The 24,428-nt window shown below is 37.6% G+C and overlaps 1 long non-coding RNA gene across 2 annotated transcripts in view; it reads left to right on the top strand.

Annotated features, from left to right (window-relative positions):
- The first annotated feature begins 10,382 nt into the window (after nucleotides 1-10,382).
- The window catches only part of LOC150090238 (uncharacterized), a 71,248-nt gene continuing 57,202 nt past the window's right edge, over nucleotides 10,383-24,428 (top strand). Inside the window, exon 1 of one of the 2 annotated variants that reach the window (XR_016546700.1) lies at nucleotides 10,383-10,475. This is a non-coding gene — a long non-coding RNA (uncharacterized LOC150090238). Of the gene's footprint in view, nucleotides 10,476-11,542; nucleotides 11,844-24,428 lie in introns of those variants that run through there. The other variant, XR_016546701.1, reaches the window with a different exon arrangement.

Raw genomic sequence — 24,428 nt, 5'->3', positions numbered from 1 at the left:
TGCTTTTGTTCTAAATAAAGGTGGTCCAATTCAATACTGAATAATGGTTCGTATTTTTTGAGCCATTATCTGTAATAAACCTTTACTTACTTACGTTTTACTTCAATTAATCACTGAAAAAGAAAAATTCTTTTAAGAAATACAAATCGAATTCTCCTGACATCTTGTTCACTGAATATAGTCTTTATTTCAGCAATTCATCAGTATCTAGCAAATCAGAAAATTTTCATCTATAAAATACTCAACTATAAAATGAATATGGTGAGGCAGGTAAAGTAATAACTCTATTGAAACTAATAAATTTCTTTATTTGTTAAAGAGATTTTGCTGTAAAGACTTTGTTTTTTTATTTTTATTTCTTTTCGTAACATAAAAAGAAAAGCAAAGAAACGAAACATGAACGTTGCATTGATTATAATAGCTAGCAGGCTTGGTAGGGCCAAAGGTTTCACATAAAAGATGAAATGGTTTAAAAAAGACCTGCGACTATTTATATAGCTCACTGATGCAGGAAGTTTAGGGGATAAGACAGCATAAAAACTTGATCATGTACAAGATATACACTGCTCTACCAAAAGTCATGAGAAATCCTCTTATCGCAAGAAATTGTGTGTGACAAAAATAGGTAAATATTTTGGTCTAATGAAGGTGATCAGTGAGGAATTTATTTCAAAGGTGTATGTAAAACGCTGAGTAAAGAGAAAGCGTTACAGAGTTTCAGGGGAAAATGTCTGTGAGTGCTATTGCTCAGGAAGTGCACATTCCGAAGTCAACAATTAGCAATGTCCTGAAGAAATGGAAGTGCAGAGGTGACAATGAGCCCAAGATACGAGTAGATACATATAAAATACTAACAAACAGCAGCCGATCCGCCTCACCTCTTTCTCATCACCCTAGAGTTGGCAGCTCTGAATGGCAGGCAAACCAGTAAGCGTTTTCAGATGCATGAAATGAAAAACAAATGCACACCGTCGATTCACAGTGCAAGACATATCGAACCTGAATCATTGAATTATGAATTATTGTAAATCGATCCTGTGGAGCGATGAATCACGGCACACGCTCTTCAAGTCTGATGGTTGTGTTTGGGAAAAGAGGATGTCTGGAGAGCGTTTACTGTAATTGCTTTACAGGCAACACAATCATATTATTAATGGGTTGTCCCAGTAGTGAAGATGGGAGTAAGAGGAGGAAGTGTGTATAAATATAAGTTCTTCAACTTGTCCATTTATAACTAGAAAAACACAAATGGAATCCTGTAAAACTTAAAAATGTTTCTTCATCTAAAAAAAATTTGTACCACCAGTTAGAAAATTTCATTCTTGCAGTTTTCTTAATCCCAAAGCTTCCTGTTGCTTTGATAGATTTAAATCACAATCTAGATCACCGAATTCACTTTGTTCAATTAGGTGTGGTTTTTTTGCTACTATACGAAATGTAACTTGGATCTTCCATTGGCTCTTCTTTAACTTCATCGGGAATAGGAAACTCCTTCCAGTTAACTGGTGGCACAAGAATATGAAAAATCTCCACAAGAATATGAAAAAACACAACCAGCCACAAATCCACACAGATGCAACTGAGGGCTAACGTGCACGAGCCTGTAATAACAGGTTCTCATAAACAGATGACACACTCCTCTACTCCTGAGTTTCATCTACATTCAGCGAGCGATGCATATTTTTTAATGCTGTTATAAAAATCAGTGTTTTTTTTTTTTTTTTTTCCAAAACCGCTGTAAAATTTATTATCCAGATTCCGAATTAACATAACAGAATTACATTTAAAAGTTAGTTTCCTTTTTTATATAACCAAAACCTCGTTGGCTGGTGCAATTTCTGTTTTTCTAAATAGAAAAATAAAGATTTTACGATTTCGTACGTGTCCCACTACCTAACAAAGATAATTCATAGGACCTTTGTCCACTTCAGGATAATGCTATTCACCTGTGATCAAGATACGCCAGGTAGTTAAAATCTCGAGTATTCGCAGGAAATAAGTGATAGTCATCTTAAACTGTTGGTGGTAAGCTGGCATACGGCCAACTGAAGATGGCGTGCCAGAGATAGTGAAACAAGTGTCAGAGAAACTGTGGGAAAGGATTTTTAAGGAATTCCAACAGATGCTACGCGTCAACCGTACCGAAAGAGAAAACATTTTGCAGATTTATAGGTTGAAATGGTGGTATTGTAAAATTAAAAACGCTGCGCTGCTGGTATGCAATATGAGAAAATTTTATGTTCTGACATTTCAGAAGAGTGTGGGCAAACCCAAAGAAAACCTCAAATTGTCCAAAGGAGGTTGAAAAATGCAGCGATTTTTAAAGTAAAATTTTCATATTTAAAGTTTAGCTTGAGGAAAATCACTTGCAATTTCCAATGTGATTCATTCTACGTAATTAGAAAAATTATTAATCAACAAATATCGCTGTAAGAGTCAAATATAAAATTTCATGGAAATCTGTGGACTGGAAGTCGAGTTTTACATGAGGGCGTACGGAAAAGAAATTATAATGACCAGATTTCTATTGGTTCGATTTAAATGAAATTTGGACTCAACAAACATTTTTGAAAGAGCCAAGTATAAAATTTCATGAAAATCCATCCAATGGGACGGACAGACAGAGGGATGGACATGGTGAAGACAATAGGAGCTTTACAGATATACACTAACGGCTAAACAAAACCCTGAAAGAAATACCCTGGAATAGCCTTATAGATAAACCATTTCGACTATCTTATTATATAAACAGGCAACGGTAAAAGTTGTGGAAATTTTATACAAATTGCAACTCCAAGAAGGGATTCTGCAGCCTTAACAAAATGCATGAGGTTAGACCATGACCATTTACGACAAAGGTGCTCAAACTACAATTCACGGGCTGGGCCTGACTAGCAAAAAAAAATTTATTCCAGATCATTTCTAGGAGTTTAAATAGTAAATTTATTTTTTGTTTTTTGTTTTTATTGATATTCATAATTATATTCATTATTATATTTAATTAAATATAAGTTTAAAAATTATTTAAGTTCTAAGGCTGCAGTTTAGCAAGTTATTTTCTTTTATAACCGAGGATTACTTCATTCTGCACCTCACTCTTTCTGGTTTTCATAATAATTTATGTATGTATATTCGTTGTTATGTTTGTGCAGTAATTACAAGGAGATGATCTAAAATTTACACTAAACGAGAGATGTCTGTAAATTATTCACCTGATTATGAAGCTCGATTAAAATTCCATGTAATCTTAAAATGTTTTTTTGCAATTATGAAAGCGACCCAATAAATTTTTTCTCATGCAGTTGGCAGCCTTAATCCTAGCAAGCATTGCGATAGTAGGGCATTAATATTGTGACAGCGCAGGAGAAAGCAACGTACGTATTGTGGCTGTGGGATACCAAATCTACAGTGATTTAAAAGAGACAGTTCCAACGGAATTCCATAAAGAGCCACCTACGAAACAATCAATGAGGCGATGAAACATTTTAAAGAAACCGGCAGTATGCTACATCAGAAAGGAGTAGGTAGGCCTGGTGCATCTGCAGATAAAGTTTCGGAAATTCAGGAAGAGTTTACCCGAAGTCCTACAGAATCTGTCCACCGGCCAAGTCTGCAGCTGCAAATATCGCGAGCAGCACTGCACAGTGTTGTTCGCAAGAGATTGAAGCTTTATGCTTACAAAGGGCAAATTGTCCAGGAAATTATGCCTCACAGCAAACCGCAACAAAAGGAATTCGCTGTTCGCATTCTCATCTGCATAAACGAAGATGTGTATTTTCTGGAAAATGTCGTTTTTAGTAGTGAAGCGACATTCCACCTGTTTGGTAAAGGTGTCAGACATAATTGTCGCATGTGGGGATCTGAAAACCCCCACTCAGTTCGTGAACAGGAGCGTGATAGTCCAAGGTAAACGTATGACGCGCACTGTCCTTCAGCCAGGTGATTGAGCTATTTTTCTTCCACGAAAACACTGTGAACTCTGAAAATTACTAAGATATGCTCGAATTGTGTGCTATACCTCATCTGCAAAATATGTAGCCATATTTGCTCTATCAGCAAAATGTGGCACCACCACTGCACTGGAGCTTGTATGTGCGCTATTAACTCAATAATCCATAGGAACAATAAGGCCTCTAGCATTCTCGTTCCCCGGATATAACACATATGGATTTCTTTGCATGGAGCTACGTAAAGGACAAGGTGTATGCGCAAAAAATAAAATTAAAAATTAACATCACAAAGTTAAAAGACCGGATTCAACAGGCAATGACCGCCGTTTCTCAAGAGATCCTTCTGAACACTTAAAATGAAAACAGCTACCGTCTTGACATTACATGTGTTACCAAAGATGGCCACGTGGACGTTTACTGACGTGCTTTGTGTGATGAGAAATTCTTTTAAGTTGCTTTATTAAGTGCAGCAAACCTTTTTACAATTCAATAAAATTTTAATCGAGCTTCATCATCAGGTGAATAATTTATAAAAACACCATCTGTATAATTATCCATTTATATACTATAACTATTCATTTAAACAGCAGTACGATAAATTAGCATTAGCATAGTGACATATCATACAAGAAAGCAAGCTCATACAGCATCAGCCAAAAAAAAAAAAAAAAAAATCCTATTTCACTTATCTATTCCCTCCAATATTTCGTCTAGTTCTTCCTTGAATTTATTTAAGCTATTAACTTCCACAATACCAGATGGAAGTTTATTTCTGCCAACCACCCGCTGACTAAAGGCAAACTTTCGCACATCTATTCTGCAACCATCCTTCCTCAATTTGAATTTGTTCCCCCTCAAGTATGTGTTCTGAGCAAGAAGACGAATCCCATCAGCACTAAGCTTGCCCAATCCATTCAAAGCCTTAAACACGTCAATAAGATCATCTCGGAGGTGCTTAGTCTCCAGAGGCAGCAATTTGCAGAACTGAAGCCTTTCTGGGCAAGAGCACCCATTTTGTTCACCTTATCAATCTCGTTGCTCTTCTCTGCAACTCGTTCCAGCAGTTCTACTTCCTTCCTAAAATGAGGCCACCAGGCCTGTATGCAGTACAAGATGTATCCTGACCATTGCCTTAAAGAAGGGGATAATGACCTCCTTTTTCTCTGTTAGCAAACTTCCTATATATCATTGACAAAACCCCATGAGCTGTCGTTGCAGCCTGTCTTCAATGCTCAGAGAACTTCATATCTGACTGTACAATTACCCCCGGGTCTCTTTCATTTTCCACTACCCTTAGTGTAGTACCACACAGTTGGTACGTTTCTCTTGGGTTAATGCTACACATATGCAGTACTTCGCAGTTAAAACTTCAATTGCCATTTCTCAGACTATCTAGCAAACTTTTCTTGATTTCTAGATCCTGTTGCAGTAGCATACCGTGATTACTGTCGTTAACCGCCCTACCAACCTTAGTATCATCAGCAAACTTGGACGTTAAGCCTGATATACCATCATTAATATCATTTATGAATACAGAAAAAAAACAATGGACCCAACACTGAACCCTGGGGGACTACACTAATAGCATTAGCCCATGAATACCAGTGTCCATTGATTACCACTCTCTGTTTTCCCACTCAACCATCCCTTTATCCATAGCAGCCAATTTCCTTAATGCCACACTGCTCCAATTTGTACAGCAGTTTTTTATGTGCAAAAGTATCAAAAACTTTTCTGAAATCCAAGGATATGATATTAAAAGTATTTTTTGCATCCAGTTTCTCTGTGACCACATTGTAGTATCCAGTCAAATTTGTCAAACAAAATTTCCCCTTAACACACCCATGTTGTGTCTGAAGTAAAATTGTGGCCTTGTCGAGGTGATCTTGCAATACTTTTTTAACCGTGACTCCATTATTTTTCCAGGAACATAAGTTAAAGTAACAGGTCTGTAATTACTCCTGTGTCCCTATGAATCCCCTTTGTGAACTGGGGATACATTCGTACATCTCCAATCCGCGGGGACCTCCCCAGAATTCAAGGATGCTCTCATAATTATGGGTAAGGGTTTGCTTACTTTCTTCGCTGCCTCCCTTAATATAATTGCATAGATCCCATCCACCCCAGGTGCCTTTCTTATGTTTAACTTCAACAATTTCTCTTCCACTTTCCTTTCAGTTATTACAAAATCCTTTAGCTCCCTGTTAGAGTTTGATAAACTTGAGCAATCCCCTTCCCTAAAGAATTCCTCGTGTGTGAATGTAGATACAAAATACTCATTCCATTTGTCAGAAACCTTAGCAGGATCATCAAGAGCCAAACAATAATATGGTATATTATTATTATAATATACCATATTATTATTATTGTAAAAATGAAATAAAATAAGGAAGATAAAACGACGCAATATTCATCCCCGTCCAAGGAGATGCAAGGCCACACTCCCCAAAGAATGAGCACCGCTTTTTGTAAACGAATAAAAAGTTCTGAAAAAAGTATCGTATTCCACTGACCACTATCCAGGAAAGTACCAATGGATGTTCCTATATGATCCGAACTAGATAGTAAATAACGAACAGAACTCAGCCTAAGAAGGAAAAAGTATGTCATGGACATCACCCTCCTCAGGTTACATAAGCAAACGAAACAAAAGGTATATTAAAATATTTTAATTTATTTATATTTCTCTATTCTTGAAAATTCATTTTTTCATATTTATCATTATGCTATTTATAACTGGGATATGCAACTTTTTAAGGTTGGGATTACTACAAAAGAAGTGTACAATTAAAAATCGTGATGAAATGAAATTATATGTGATATAAAAATATTAATAATGTCAATGGAAACAGCGACTCACAGCAATTTTTGTTGTCGATTATATGGTCTCCGTGGTAATATCCAAAAGATATCTTCATGGTCTCCTCAATATCCAAAATGATATTTCCATATTCTTTTCAATATCCAAAATGATATTGCCATATTCTTTTCAATATCTATCTAAATAGTATTGCCACATCCTTTTCAATATCCAAATGACATTCCCATGGCCTCCTCAATATCCAAGTGATATTGTCATATTCTTCTCAATATCCAAGCGATATTGTCATATTCTGCTAAACATCCAAATGATATTTCCAAGCTATTGCCATATTCTCTTCAATATCCAAATGTTATTCTAACGCGTATGGCATTTTGCATACGATGTTTTAGTTAGTAGACGTTACGGCTTGATCCATGTCAAACGATACCAATGTTAGCAGGGAGAGTTAATTTAATAAAACCTCAAAAAATGTATCAGATCAGCAGACCGTGCGCTACAATTGTGTATCTGTGGCTACCTTATCATCTAGGCAGCTCTCATTAAGGAAACAAGATAATGAATGTGATAGAGCTCTGCCATACCTGAGTTGTCGAAATAATTTTCAAACTGAAGCACCAATCACATACCTAATGTGCAAATATTACCAATTCCGATATTTTTTCCCTAAAGAAAACTGGGAATATTGCTTTGTTAGTTTTGGAACTGTGGCTTTCATTGTGGCTTTGTGGTATCTATAGGTTGGATCTATGGAAAATAATTTCATCACTAAACGCAACGTTGGATAGTAAATCTTGTAGTAAATTAATTAATTAACAGAGCATAATGTTTTTCATGAATATTTTATTGTGAACAGTGTTGACGAAGACACTATTCACAATAAAATAGGCGTCCCGTTTTCGTCTACAAACAGATTGCGAACAACGAGGAATTAAGTACCATCCCTCCAACGTCAGAGAAAGGGACACGTACGGAGGCGGTGTTCTCGTGTGGGGTAGAATAATAATTAATGGCGGCACCGTTCTTCATGTTTTTGATAGAGGTACCGCAACTGCATAAAGGCACCCAGAACAGATCCTGGAACCCTATGTGCTACTGTTTAGGGGGTGCAGTTCTTTTCATGCACCATAATGCGCATAGAACTAGCTCAAGTGGTGGAGGGATATCTTGAAACTGGAGATATCCAACGATTGTAGTGGCCAGCACGATCACAGACTTAAATCCGATCGAACATGTGTGGGACCCCTTGGGCGTCGCATTGCACAACGACAGCCGATTCTTCGGTTACTTGGTGAGCTAAGGTCTGCGCTAGTGGAAGAATGGGATTTGTTGCCACAGAATCTTATAGACGCCCTTATATCGAGCATGGTTCACCGCTGTCAGGCCTGTTTAGCCGTTGGGGGGAGGGATCAATTGCCGTACAGATGTCAAGTGTCCATATTTCCGAGCATCTTGAATCGACTTCTATAATGTGACCTTTTTGGTAATCCTTATACAAGCCCTATAAATGTCCCTTATACCTGTCCGAAGTTTTTCGCTGTCTCCTCATTTCATCGTTATGCTATTATACACCACCATACCAAATTTTACCCCTCTTCAATGCAAGATGCACGAGTTACACCACGTTTTCTACGTGTTCTGTTAATTTTGTCGAGCAGTGTAGATCATCCTAGCGCATAATAAAGCGCTACCCCCAAACTGCAACTTTGACAACAATGACACTGTTAAACATAGGCTCAAAAATCATCAGCCGTTCTTTCTACATTGGCCTAGTGACCCTCCCTTATTTGTCAAATGAAAAAGCATTTGGAAGGTTGGCGGTTGGCAAATGGTGTTGCAATATGAACGTTGCAAAAATATGATTGATTTGGTTTCGCTGAACCAGATCACGTGCATGGCGTGTCTTGCACTTGGCTCGCCATATTGTAAATTTTGCGTTAGAAGCGCCCTCATGCGATAACTTGATTAAATAAAGAGTTTAAGAAAAAACAACTTCGTGAGTTTAATGATCTTTTTTTTACTAGATATGCACTGATCCTAATAATTTTCTCTAATAACTTTGCAATGCTCAAAGTGTATTTTAAATTAAAAATGCATTAATTTCCAATATTACCTATTGTTTTCAGCTATTTGGATGCAAATTCTATAAGATAAATGACGTAAATTCTAATTTATAATGATGCAAATTCTATAAGACGATGAATGTCTTTAAATAATGCTTCAATATTCATGGCAGCATCATTTAAAGACATTTACAGTAACTAAGAAAAAAAAAAACAATGACCAGTATTTCTCTAAAATAGTATTTAAAGATTAAACTATAATATCATTATGGATCTAAAGTTATTCTGGGAAATTTATTAATGAAGTAGTATTTTGGTTCTTTCCCGAAATTTTGGTAGAATTTCGATATTTTGACATCTGACACTACCTACAAGTAAATTGATTTTCAAACAATAAAATTTTCAATTCAGAAAGTTATTATGCTTTTGTTTTGCTTGTGCATGTAGGGAAAAAACTCTAAAATTTTAAAAGTTCTCAGGCATCAGATAAAAAGACAATTTTTAATTCTTTGCACGTTTATTGAATGTCGCTGAATCCATGGTGGAATTTGCACATAATTCACTATGGAATTGAGGAAGAGACTAGTGTATAACGGAATTAGCGCATAATAGAGTTCTACACCATCTAAAATGATTTTAAAATTTTTAAATCATAAATCAGAAAACTTAAATTAAAAAACAACTAATTAAAAAGAATTAAAAAACAGCTTTGTTTTCTGTTTAATGTGCTGTTTTTCCTTTATATTAACACACGCTTAAACAAACAATGCGTCCAATCTATTTGGAGTAGTGTTTTTAGATATTTTCATATCTAAACATGACCTACAAACACAAAAAGCGTGGTTTAGTTAATCGGCCTTCACCTCCTGAAACACACGGGATCGTCGTACAAAATATCTTCTCTTGTTTTCCCTCCCGAAGTTATATCTGTCGTAAAGGAGACGAATCAAATACTCATCAAGGTCGACTAGCCAGAACGGGCAAATCCTGTTCATTGTTAAACAAGCAAGGCTGGAATATTTTACTCACAATTCAAAAGGAAGTTTGTAGAATTTATAAAAACTAGATTCTCCTTTCCTCTCTCTCTCTCTCCCTCCTTCCTTCCTTCTTTCTCTTTCTCTCAAACAATCCCTCTTTTGCTCACGAACAAAAACCCACTATTAAACGATAAATTTCGCAGCTACAGTCCGATAGATAATATAACAGGTCCTGGACAACTTGGGGATGGGAGATGCAGAAAGGAGGAAAAAACCGCCGCTAGAGACTCTCTACTCCCTATTTTCAGCCTCTGACTTCACGCTAGCCACCAGGGAGGCGCGCGAGCACGCGCAGGTAAGACAGGGATGCTTCTGGCCCATACCTGTACGCATCTCTTGCTACTTTGCCGGTGACTTGGCCAATTATACTTTTTTTGCCACTGCAGTGCTGCGTCTCTTCCCTCCAGCATCATCCTTGACCAATCACAGCTTCACTTTCACCTGACATGCCGAAGGCGGCTTATGTGGTATTTAAACGTGAAGTTCACTCGCGCGCGACATTTGGTGGCCCTATGTACCTCTGAAGCAGTTCCATCACTAATGTCACGGTGCTGGTACGTCACTGCCTCCTTCTCATAGGACTATCAAACATCACAAAGTACAGGTAAGTGTCTTCTGACATGGCCCACCGCCTGTCATCGTGTGTATGTAAAGAGAGTATGATTTATTGAATTATTGATAATTTTCTCCTTGGTTTAATATAACTCTAGGCATACGTATTTGATCAATATTACCGAATTTACACAAGAAAAACATTGAGTTATCAAATAAACTCATTCCTAAGTCATTCTCCTCCTCTTTGGAAATATAATCTGAAGGGGAAGGACCACCTTTCTTGAAATCGAATCCCGAAATAAGAATTTCTATAGAGAAAAAAATTATTGAATTATAAAAGTATACTTATGTTCAGGCAATAAATTATGGCACCGGATCCGTTTCATTTAAAGAAAATACTGCTGTTTTTGAAGCATGATACCATCATGTTTACGTTTTCAGGACAGCTTCGATAAAGGTTAAACGTGAAATATTTGTTTACGTTTTCAAAACCGAAAAGATCTTTTAGTTTGGACTAAATTTTGTCAAATGGCAATCGAACTTTATTTCTCACATGCTTAGAGCATGCTCTCTTTAGACAGGATAGTATTTTATTTCAATTTTTAAATTATCAGTCGGTTCTTAAATTATCAATCTTCTATATAATTCATGCCACTAACTTGGCCCAAATTTTATAGAGCTATGGTTGAGGTCCGACTGAATCTCACACCATAAAATATGCGAAGCATCCATACGTACTCCAATAACATCCAACTAAGATTTTTTTAATACTAAGACATGCCTACAAGGTATTTATTATTTTCTAACTTCGCAGTAAATTTGGGACAAAACATTACATTTTCATGGCCTACTTTCTGCAACCAAAAACAAGAAACTCGCCATGAAGGCGCTGGAATCGATCCTTTGACGTGCGCATGACCAGTAAAAAAATTAGCACAGCGCACAAGCTCCATCCGAATTCAACAAGGATGGCATATTTTTCTATTGTTGTAATCTGGATATTGAGTTGGTTGATTAATCAAAAAATAAATCCATTTATCCACTTTTTCTTTTCGCTCTTTCTGTTCGCGTGGAAACCGCGCCGTTCATTGTGAATCTGCGTTCACCCCTGAGAAGCCGACAGTTTCTGTCGGCTTCTCAGCACGATGCCACTGACCGATCGGAGTTACTTTTCCTTTCGTTGTGCATTTAGTAGCTCATAAGCTATGCCGAGTAGACATCATTCAGGGGCTGCTTTAATGTCTACTGAAGTCTAGCCATACGCTCATAGAGAACTGAGCTGACACATCAAACAGGTTTTAATCTTCGTTCCCACTTCATGGTATGATGTAGACACATTACGGACGAAGACTTATTTCCGAGCAGGAAGTGTGCTAAGAGGAAGGAAATTATCTGACTTTTTTCTCCACACTTATATGTGAGTTGTATTTTTCTTGTATATATTTACTAGGCATTTGTTTGCTTGGATAGTATTTTAATAAATGTGTCTTTTTTGTACTTAAAAAGGTTTTGAACCTCAAAAGAATCTTTGTTTTCGAATATCTTTTAAAATTTTATTTAAACTTTACGGTTTTCATGCGTAGACTTTATTTGAAAGACATTTCAAACAGATACTTTCTTCGAGATAGAAAAATTAATGTTTTTAAATAATAAGAACCACACTAATAAGCGCAACAATTTGAAAATTAACCCTTAATTAAAGTAGAAGAAATTTATCGGTAGGGGAACAGATAAATATATATTTTTCTTTAAAATAATTTTAAATAAAATTGCGAAACTTTTTGAGTTTCACCTAAAGCTATGACTCTAAATCATGTTTTGAGTAATAACCACTTCTGGCCTCAGCCATCTACAGAATAAAACTTTATTTTATTTTAATGTCTATATCTTTTCTACTTGCCCATTATCCATTAATTTTTCAAGTTTAAGACAACTCCCTAATTATTTCAATAACAAATACGTGAGTAGCACAGTTGGTAGACTTGCTGTCCTCCTCCACCGAGTGGCAAAGGCCTCAGTTCGAGTCTCATCGGTGATGTGAGGAACTTTTATGGGCTTTTTCACAACGTGGTTGAGTTAGTCGGTGTCAGGCGGAGGGTCTCGTGGTTTCTGCTCTCAGAAACTCGGGTTTTTCATCCACCAAAACAGAAAATTGATCCGAGAACACACGCAATTTACAGACAATACACTGAGCAATATGTCCCTAATGGCTGATGCTTCTAAAAACCATATTACAACCACACACACTTCCATGAACAATTTGAAAATTGATATTTCACTTTCAGATGTTTGCAATAGCGCATAATCAAAGAAATTGTGACAGTAGATTTTTAGATACATAATGTTAACTAAGAATTGTATTTCTCCTTCAGTTCCCCTTCAAAGTAAATTCCTCAAAAAGATATGTTAAGATTTACAGAACATATTACGAAATAAACTGGTTAATAAGCTAAGAAGTTTGAAAATGGTTGCAACTGAGAAAGAGATAAGTGTTATATGAAGAAGTTAGTTGTCTGATTAGTAAAATTAGGCTCCAGAACTTGTGAATTCCTCTGTGAATACAGTAGTTCAGGAATTGAACCGGTCTGCGTTATATAAAATAACCGATTCTGACCTTCTTTCTCCAGAGTGAAGGTAAGGAGGTATCCAGCTACATGAATGAACAGGTGAATACACTTTTATCATGCACATTGTATTAAAGATACTACCAAGCGTGACTGTAAGTTCTTGATGCTGATCTTGACCCCAAAACAAAACGAATTTATGCAAGGATGACTTCGTTTTAAGAGGACTGACATCTCAACTTCTTAAGGATTGCGAAAATAAAGTGTGTAAGTAGCACGCATATTAACGTTCGAAACAAGTGAAGTACCCACACCGTAGGAGTGTTTTTGTAGGTCACTAAACGTTGTATCTGATGCACTTTATGTCTAAGTGTAATTATGTTTTCCCTTTCGTTCCTTTCTCTGTTACAGGAAGCCTCTTTGAATCTACAATTTTCTCTACCAAACTTTCTTTTAATAACATAACAATTTTAATATCATGTTTCAGTTTCATTATAATATTAATAATATTTTATACAATTTCAGTATCTATAATAATAAATGATTGTGTGTGATATTGCCACACACATTCATTTATTATTATTTATTAAACATTAATTTATCATCATCACAGCTCGAAGACTGAAACTTAAAAATCTGAATCTGCATGTATAAGGGAACTGAGATATCATGCCGTGTGTACCTGAGTATTCTTTTTAACCTCTTAAATCTTTCTTCATGAATTATAAATGAAGAAATGAATTAATTCTTAATTAATTATTATGTTAACGGTCCCAAGAGTAACTTATATCCTTATAAGTATTTTATGCTTGTGTTCACTGGTCGATTTGCATATTGTGCAGGCTGAAAAACGAAATAAAACACGGGGAAACTTTACTCCCTCCTTTTGAGATTGATAACTGCAGCCTATATCATTGAAGAGGACTTTAGAAATTCTCTAGTCGTTGAAGGGAGTTGAATTCAGATCTATCCAAACAAGTGACAAAACCACTATACTATCACGCAGGACTAGAAAGAAAGAATGAATTATCACTTATTCTTATTATGAAAATTTCTCATTTATAATTAGAGCCATTAACGATTATAGTATTAATTAATGTCAATGTTATGAATTAATCGAGTGAAGTAAATGTCTTCTCTCTTCTCAATAAATAATATATCTTTAAAACGCAGAATTCGCTTTAAAAATTCATTGCTACATTAATTAATGTCACTGCTAAAATTAAAGAGGGCGCCATAAATTAAACGAATGAAAGTAATAATCCAAATGATTACTCACGTCACATTTACGAGTGAGGCTGTCCAGTTCAGCAACTTCTCTGATTAATACTGCAAATTTGCTAACGTAAAAAAGAAAAATTTAAATCAATGTGCTTGGAAAAGCTTAATTGGAAAGTAATCGCCTTCGCCTTTGCAGTGGCATCATCACGCACTAATATTACGCTAATAAGAATAGCCCAACAGCCCACTCATCTTCAAATTTTATCTCACAAGTAAAGGGGCATCAGCCGATGAGGTTGGCATAGGACGTGACAAAAAGTAATAGGGTTTGAAAGCATCAGCAACTAAGGCTATATTGCACCATATATAATAAGTCTGTAAATTGCGTGTGTTTTGTAGTCGATTTTGTGTTTTTCTGGGGCGAAAACCCGAGTTTCTGGGAGAAAAAAGCATTCTGCTCCCGCCTGAGAGCGATTAACTCAGCCACTTGTGAAAAAGGTCCATGACTCGAACTCAGGTCTTTTCCACCCGGTGTGGGGAGGGCGGCGATTATACTAACTGTGCTACTCATGAGGGCTTTGCAGAAGCACCATCTCAATGTCCATGATTTGTGCACAAAGATTCAACTGCCTTGGAGTCTCTTAATGGTACCATTCAAGGCCTTAGACATAATAGCAATGAGATAGAAGCAGTATTTCTGGTGTTTATTGGTGACTTTTACTCTAGAAACCAAAGCTGATGAATGTCTGCTTCAAAACTTCACGCATTTGGAAGAACATCAGCAACTGAGCCTAAGACAAATATACGAATATATCTTAACAGGTAATACATATTTTCCAGAGTTTGTTGAAAGTCTGCTCAAACTGGGAAAAGGACCCATTGCATCTGATGATCAATATGAAATTAGTTCAATGTTAACCACTAAAAAAACAGTTGCAACGCTTCATGACCCATAAGTGGCTTTGCCAAAGAGAGACCATGAGCCATGAGCATTAATAAGGCAAACATTTACAGTGGTTGGAGTTATAGAGCCCAGGTTTTTTGTCACGGCTGACACTACATTGGTTACTCTAGAGTTGATAAGGGCAAAACCTTTTCATGTTGGCCCCAAATAGCAAAACTCACAATACTGTCTATATGGAAGCGCTACGTTAATAAAATATTATCCAACGTTTTGTTTAATAACTAGCAATAACTAATAATAACTAACAATAATAAGGAAATTAAAATTCATAAAATAGAATATTTACTCAGAAATGTTTTCTCCAAATGAAATTATTGATACATCCAATTCACTGCTTTTCTGAATTAGTTTGATTAGTTTGATAAATTACGTTAGTCCGCAACGTAATTTAGACCTAGCGATATCCAGTGAGCTCTTACATTAAGCTGTAGTGATGGATTAATGGCGCTACCTGTTTGAATGAACTGACGCCAGTTTTTTGAAAGGTGTTTTGATGGAGTGCACAAACAAGGAAAGTTTTTGAAAAATGTGATTTTAAGTTATGCCTGTAACTTAAAATCACATAATTAAATTATGCCTCTAACTATTATTATTGCAGTAATGAAATGATCTAGTAAGAAAATAAATTCTATAAATCTAAATGTTTCTTTTTTTTGTTATTACCTTTGACAGATTTTTACTCTTGTTCTGGAAACCGGAACCAGGTCAACAAAGTTTCCCAGTTTTCAGTTTATAGTAAATTAATATTTTGTTCTGTTGCCAAGTTTAAAAATACTTAAAACTACGAATATTTTAAGATGGTAAAATAGTAATACACGGTGCTAATAATTAAACAGCGTTTACATGGAAGGCATATAGACATAAACAGCTAATCGAACATAACTGAAATTTTTAGAATGGACAAATATCGTGATGGAAGAATGAAAGGAATGAATGAATGAAAAAAAAGTTTTGTAAAGTGCCACCGTAGGAAAATGGCGCTGTACAGCAGAATTATGTATTATAAACTGATGAAGTATGCGTTGAACAGTTATAAGAATAGCTGATACCAAAACGGAAATTTATTATGAGACTGGTACTGAAGGATTTAAGCTCTATTACAAAAATAATACCATTTCCCTTGCTGCTCTTCGCGAAGACCGCCATTGGAAAAGATTAAAGAGTAAGCCGCAGACATAATGGGTTAGGCAATATAATACCAAAAGTTTGAGGAGACGGGTAGTTTGTCAGATCGTATTTCTGTACCATGGCAGAGGAAGCCGATTAGTTCCTGAAAGCGTTATTGATGGGATTACTGTTGCAATGACCGAGAGCGCAGTGCGTAATTCTCATTCGTCCGTTAGTAGTAGAGCGGTTGCTACACGACTGAAACTTTCATCTTCAACTGTTAGCAAGATACTGCGAAGCGTGCTACACCGGTACCTACATAAACTACACGTGGTGCAACCGCTGACTTCAAGTGATATTGAGAAGCGTTTGGATTCTGCTCTTTAATTCCTGGTTAAGAAGATGTGGATAATACAGGTCTTGAAACTCTGCGGACTGGAAAGGTGCACTTCCTGAATAGCAATGTCGACTCATAATATGTCGAATATAGGGAGACTAATAATGGCAACTGCGTGTTGTTGAAATTCCACCGCATCACCACATTGTTATTGCGTGTGGTTTAACCACTACCTTCATTATAGGAGGTTCAACCACAAGCTCCTATAACGTGTACCATGAACTCCTCATCCATTGGTGTTATTCCTAATTTTCAGGTTAGAGGCTGCTTGGACACAGCATTTTTCATACAGCCGGTGGGTGATTCGTGTCTCCGCATTATTTCTCATCTGTTTCCAACTGCTTGGTCACCTTGATCATTAGACCTCAGCCTATGCTATTTTTGGTTGTGGGGTTATTTGAAGGACTGAAACGCTGGCAGACATGTAAAAACAGCAAAACCAGGAATGCTGGTAACATTCTGAAGGAAATGTGACGAGTGACAATTGGCAAGGTTCTGAGATTCTAGCATATTGTTAACATCAATGGATCATTACATTGACCAGTTTTAAGAAAACTCTGAAATTGGTACCGATCCGAATAAACCCGTTGGAAAGGCTAGTCACTCCTACACAATGTACAACGCCATTTTCCCTTGGTGGCACTTTTAAGATCCATTTTTCCCTCGCGTTATTCCTTTTCTTATTTCCAATTATCCATTCTAACGTTCAGTTCTGACCACCTGTTTCCCATATACATGCCTTCAAAGTGACGCCATTTAATTATAACTACCCTGTTATTTAGCAATTATTTTCCTGAAATAATGATATTTCTATAAAGTCTACATAAAAAATTCTTACAGATCAATCGGATAAGCAGTATTTGTATGTCTCTAATTGAGCTGGAAAATGAAATTACATGAACTGTGTAAGACAATTAGTTCTCGACAAATAGTTCTAAAAGACTCAAATATAAAATTTCATAAATCCAACGATTATGAGACGAGTTATTACATGCGGACGGACGGCCAAAGAAATAACAATTAAAGGATTTCTATTGAACCGATTTTAATAAAATTTGGCTTGACAAACTTTTTTTTAACCATATATAAAATTGCAAGAAAATACATGGTGTTAGTAAACACCATGCAATCCAGAATAAAAAGAAAACCTGCAAATGGCTTCAATTATCTGAATACAGATTGCGTGTTTAAAAGAGATAAAGCATATCTTTCAAAGTGCTGAATTATACTTTCTCTCTCTCAATTACAATATGCTGAATAAGAATAGGTGTGAGCTGGAACCACCGCGTTGCTGACGACGAAATACAAGTGACTGCACGAATTGATCGGGCTCCTGGAAATCAGCCTGAGATGGCATCACTGCAGGAAGCCGGCTGCTCTTGACTGTATGTAATCAATTAAGCTTGCAAACCTAATTGATTACAAACTTCAACTCTTTTCTTTAGTGGTGGACGAGTATTCATTATTTAAACAATATTTGGCGAGTTTTGGAAATTTGATGAGAAGTTCCTGATTTGCAGGTTTCTAAAATTTTTTCATTTATTCAATATTGTATCAACCAGACGTTGGTACAACTAACAGTCAGCAGTATTCCATTAACTGAGGACATGGTTGTTTGCTAAAACATAATTCCGAAAATGGTTTACTTTTTAAAATCGGCATAACCCGCAGATCATAAATGGACAGTATCTACAGGTGGTGGGCAGAATAACGGAAACACCTGCCATAATTCCAAACTATGGCGTTTGCCCACAGGTACATCCAAGAAGTTACTGATAGATTGTGTCGTTCTTGTTTATGCGCTAAAACAACTACGACTATGTGAAGTCAGTGTATTGTCTGCAAATTGCATGTAGTCGGTTTGCCTGTTTTGATGGATAAAAAAAATAATTAAATAAATAAATCGGAATATCCGGAGGGAAACCGTGCAACTGTCACTCCAAGCCCATTAAAAAAATATTATATTAGGGTCACGCGGTAATTTCTTACATATATGTATTGTGTCTGTAAATTGCTGTGTTCTCTGGTCGATTTGTCTGTTTTGCTGGACAAAAAACCCCCACTTTCTGTGGGGGGACCTTGCTATCTACGCCATAAGACCGACTAACTCAGCCACGAGGTGAAAACAGCCCATTTAAAGTTCCTCGCGCCATCGAAGGGATTCGAACCTTTACATCCAGTGTGGGCAGAATGGTGACGATAGCACTGTACTACCGCGCAGGTTATTGATGGGATTCGAACGCAAACCATTTCCATATACAGTATAATGCTCAAAAAAATTAACAGAACAAAATGTTTTTCATGAATATTTGATATAATAGGCAATGTGGAATGCAAATTCCAAGTATGCAATACAAAACGATCCACCACCATACAGAGCTACACATTATGCAAATTATTCATGCCTATAAAAACAATTCAATACCATTTTTTGGCTTACTCAGTGGGAAAGACACATCTCCAGTCTCAAAAAGACAAGTCATCATCGTTTAGACGATTCTTTCAGATGGCGGGCCGTTGGATGACTTGAAGCAGGGCAGTCGAGGACAGAGGAGCACGTTGTCTTAATGTGTAACGCACTGTCATTCGGCATTATGGAAGAAGTTTCAGGAGATAGGAACCATTACAAGAAGAGCTGGCCAAGGTCGCCTAAGAGCTACGTCAACCAGAACAGACCACTATCTGGCTCTAAAAGCAAGACGAAGCCCTACGATGTCCTGTCATCAACTGTCTCTTGAGGTGGCTGCGGACACCTCAAGACACAGGTGAAGACACTTTCGACCGGACCGTGCTGCTAAGAAGGCTAAATTCAAGTGGACTCTACGGAAGGAAGCAAGTTGTTTGTATTCCATTAACCCCGAACCGAGCTCGTCGAAACTGGTGCCATGAACATGTGATTTAGGGCCGTGACAAATCGGGCACAGTTTTGTTCTCTGATAAGTTCCGTTTTAGCCTACAAACATATTCAAGACGTTATTTCATCTGCAGACAACGAGGAATGCGGTATCATCCCTACATCAGAGAAAGGGCGGTGGAGGCGGTGTTCTCGTGGGGGGTGGAATAATGATTAACGGGAGCACAAATGTCTTCTGAAAATTCCTCTTCATATTTTTTAGGGATACCGTAACTGCGCAGATGTACCGAGAACATATCCCCGAATCCTGTATGAGAAATTTTAGGTGTGCAGTTGCTCCAGATTTTCTTTTCATGCCCGACAACGTCACTCCACATAGAGCTCATGTGGTGGAAGAATATCTTAAAACTGAAGGTATCCAATAACTGTCATGGCCAGCACAATCACCAGTCTTAAATCCGATTGAACATGTGTGGCACACCCTTGAGTGTCGCATTGCACGCCGACAGCCAACTTCTCGGTGACGTGTTGAGATAAGATTTGCGCTAGTGCAAAAATGGGATTTGTTGCCACAGAATCTTATAGATACCCCTATATGAGCATGGTTCACCATTGTGAGGCCTATTTAGCTGTTGGAGGGGATCACACGCCGTACTAATGTCATGTGACCATATTTTCGAGTATCTTGCATCGACTTCTATAATGTGACCTTTCTTGGTAATTCTTATACAACCCCTATAAATGTCTCTTATATCTGTTCAAAGTTTCTCGGTCTCTCGGTTTCATGATTATTCTATGGTACCCTACACTACCATACCAAATTTTGTCCCGGTTCATCGCAAGCTGCACGATTTACAAAATTAACAGAACACGCTTTCTACATGTTCTGTTAATTTTGTCGAGCAGTATGGGAGGAGAGCAGTCATAACCGTTGTGCTACCAAGATAGAGTATTGACATTGCATGTCACGGAATTCTTGTGAATCATGGTGGAAATCTCTGTTGTAGGCGCCACACCAGAAAATTCCACGAATCTTCTATAGAATTGATAAGGGGCATAGCACATGGGTAATGTGGTTTTCATATTCGTCGAACTACTGCATGGCAATATGAGCATGTGTGGTCCGGAATTACTATTTTGGAAGACATCAGTCCTGGAAGGGCATTAATGCTGCAACATGGACTGTAAATGATTCTTCAGGGTGATGCCCGCTTAGTGCATGCCGGTGATATGGCCATGGTATTGAGATTTTTGCATCCCTCACATGCTATTTCCATGGTGGTAGTTTGCTTACGACTCACATTAAATTCTATACACATTTTGTCCGTTGTTGCTCGTCTCTGCAATCCAGTCTAATAATCGGACATATTTGTTGGCAAATATACACAGAAACTGGGATGATCGACTGTAACATGGCTCTGCCATTTCTATTATTCTGTCTATCAGCTGTATTTGAAATATATAAAAATAAAGCTAACTACAAGAGCATCATTAATATGAAGGTGACGTTATTATAAGAATATAAAAAAAAAAAAACCTCAGTATAAAACATTAATTCAGACATCAACAGTTTAATATCAGTTATTATGGTATGAACGAATGTCACCCCGTAATTTTTAATTCATCAAAAATTTATTAAAAAAATTGTGTAAATTAGTGAATGTGTTTTATAGATCTTATGTGTAAATAAGATTCCATGGAGATTACATAGAAGAACCACATGTATAAGCATAATTTTTCTATATCTCTATGCAAACTAATATTCTATGGTAGACGTTCTCTTCAGTGTCGAAAAGCCACTTTTCTACTAAATTAACAACTACATCAACATCTCTAAACTTTCGTCCAAGCAGCCTTCAGTGGACCAAAAAGATGAAAGTCCAATGAACGATATTCAATTTGTATGATAGGTGGAGTGACGCAATTCAGCACTCTCTCAATTGTCGCCCTTATTTGCAAAATAGTGGGCAGTCTCTCTCCTTGTCCTTCAGTCCTTTCTTGGTGGCACACTCTGTAAATGGGTCTTGAGTTTCTTCAAGGTGTTGATGTACGCCTCAGAATTTATGGCTAAGCGTTTGTCTATAATACACATCAAAATCATACTTTCCGTGCCTTCTTCGAGGTCATAGAAAGTGTTTTTGATGTTTATTATGGACCAGATGTAGCTATCAAGTTTTCTGCCGCTATCTTGAACTTGTTGTATACAAAGTACAAAGTACAAAGTATGTTGAGGGTCAAACGGCACCAGGAATTTCTCCCATCTCCGCGAGTGTTCGCTGTATCGAGGGACAGTACTCTGTCAAGACCAGAGATTTAAAAGTGTGTGGATCATGTGTTGTGTAGTATGTTGTGCCCATTGTTCTTCTGGCCTATTGGCCGTCGAGCCCCTGATGGGACCCGACGTTGTCCGTACTATGCCAACGAGGAGGCTGGCCAGGTGTACCTTGAAATTTATTATACTCTGGCAGGTCCCGCCGCCTAATTTCCTGGGATTTCAGCGGCTGGGTCCTATAGGAAAAAAAAAAAAAAAAAAAAGATAGATAATCGCGGTGGTATAATTGCAAAATCGCTATTAAGTTAGTATGTGGGGTTTGTTCCCCGAAATTACCATGGGATTGTACGCTAAAATGACAAGTTCTAGAGGCCTAATGGGGCGGGCAATAATTTTGGTGCTAATTTAAATTTGGATGCGTGGGGCTTTCGCGTTGAATAGTCAAAGAGAAGGGTAGGGAGACTGAAGGCTGGGGGAAGAAAGAGAAGTAAGTAAGGGGCCGATAGGGTAGATGGCCCCTGCAGTCAGTGGGGCATGCCCATGCCCCACCAGAGGGAAAGGGGGATGGCAGGAGGAGGAGAAGACAGCGAGCCATCTCCCCCCCCCCCTGCCAAGGAATAGGAGTGAAAGCAGGCTGGTCAAGGTTGCCAGCCCAGATCGCCATATGGCTAGGTGGCAGCAATGTGCTGCAATCATTTCTCTGAGCCCTTGCATGGTAGTATCTGGGAAGGTTTCCGTGGTTGTGTAGACATTCTGCTGGCCTGCACGGCATGGTTGTTTACTGCAGTGGTTGAGGCTGTGGGAGCGTCCTTCTCCTTGTGAAGAGGTCCTGGGCCAGCTGCGCGAATGCCTTGTACGTGTCAACTTCAGTTATGGCGAGGTCTTCTTGATTACGGAGGTTAAGCTGTGTTCTAGTAATGAACCTGCAATAGAGGTCCTCATATAGTGGGCAACTGTACATTAGGTGCTCCCACGTTTCACGTTCACCACAGAGGCAGAACGGTGTATCACTCAGTCCAAATCCTTGTAGTTTGTCTCTAATGGCCCCGTGTCCCGTCAGCAGGTAGGTGGTGTAGAGTCCTGGTGAGAGCCACGGTGGATAATTCGGGTATACCAGCCGTATGTTGGGTAGAAATTTTCTAGTTATTGCACCTTTGCTGGAGGTCTCCCAGCGGGCCTGCCAAGTTTGTTGGAGGTAAGCGGAGAGACGGCTCCTTTCTACTTTGGGATCATTTGACAGATCTATGGTGTAGTCGAGGCATGTTGCCATTCTGCCTTTGGTCAGTTGATAGAGTAGCCCATGCTTAACAATCTCCAGGTCCAGAGGGAGGGATCCCGTTAGAGCCTGGAGTGCGTGGGTACGCACTCCAGGCTCTAACGCACACCCCTATACAACAACTTGTTGTATAGGGAGTTTTTCTGGTGCACTCGAAGGATTAATCTGGTTCCAAATGTTTCTATCGACAGTATCATTTGGTAGCGTGATCATTCCTCGCTGTTTCTTTTAGCGTGATCATTTCTCACTGTTCCTTTCTCCGCCACTAATATTTTAAACTGGTTTGCGTCTAATTTTAACATGCCAAATTGTCACATCTCTGGATTATTATTATTACTCTCTGAATTGTTTTACACCAAATTTATGTTACACTTGCAAAAGTTATTGTAGAAAGCAATGCCTTTTCACTGTATCATAAAGTGTACAACGAATGTATTACCTTCCAACACGTACTGGGACACTAAATGGGGAAAAAAACTTTCTGTGTAGAAAAACGAGGTTATTAATATCAAGAATGGCACATATGGGCTTTAATAACATCAGTAGCCCTCTGGGGGATACTTTATACAAATGTTTTGCATGTATGTGGAGACGAGAATGTTATTCCACTCCTCCTGTGAGACTGCGGCTAATTTTTTTTTTTTGACGTAGGATGTCATGTATTTGCTTTAAAATCATATGCATGACTAGACTAGCTTTCATTCTGGTGATTTTTGTTAGCCCATGTGCTGATTGTTTATGTAGGACCGTAATGATGTTGTATTAAAAAAGAAACAGAGGCCACCCACTTCCGGAAGTGTGAATGAGCGAATATGTGTTAAGCTCTAAAGCAACTAAAGCTATGACGCGATAGTTACGTTTGTAACTGAGTATGTTGTTCGGTCGATTTGCCTGTTTCTTGAAAGAAAAATCCGAAACAAACAAAAAAATCTCATGAAAGTTCTTAAAAGTCGCTGATGGATTCGAACCTGAACGTTTTCCACTCGGTGTGTGGAGGACTGTGATTATATCCACGGTGCTATCCGCGAGAACTTCCAGAAGACTTTTGGCAATTTACCAATCTCATACCAATGATCAAGAAGACTAATCCTTGACTATAATGATACTAAAAACTATAAAGAAAGTTTGTTGTTCCTCACTAAGTTTCTTTAAAAAACTACTCTTAAACTACTCTTAGATACATGAGAACTTTTTTAATTGGACCGATTTAATTCCCCCGTTAGAGAATCAAAAATCTTATTAAAATCCACCTTAATATCTATAAAATCCACCTTAATATCTATAAAATCCAAAATATCTATCTTAATATCCACCAAAATATCCAAAATATCTACCTTAACCATAAAT

This window comes from Mastigoproctus giganteus, chromosome 2 (genome assembly GCF_048544385.1).
Source record: "Mastigoproctus giganteus isolate SK-2022 chromosome 2, ASM4854438v1, whole genome shotgun sequence".
Lineage (NCBI taxonomy): Eukaryota > Metazoa > Arthropoda > Arachnida > Uropygi > Thelyphonidae > Mastigoproctus > Mastigoproctus giganteus.
Note: the sequence above shows the minus strand (reverse complement) of the source record. Positions and strands in the feature narration are given on the sequence as shown.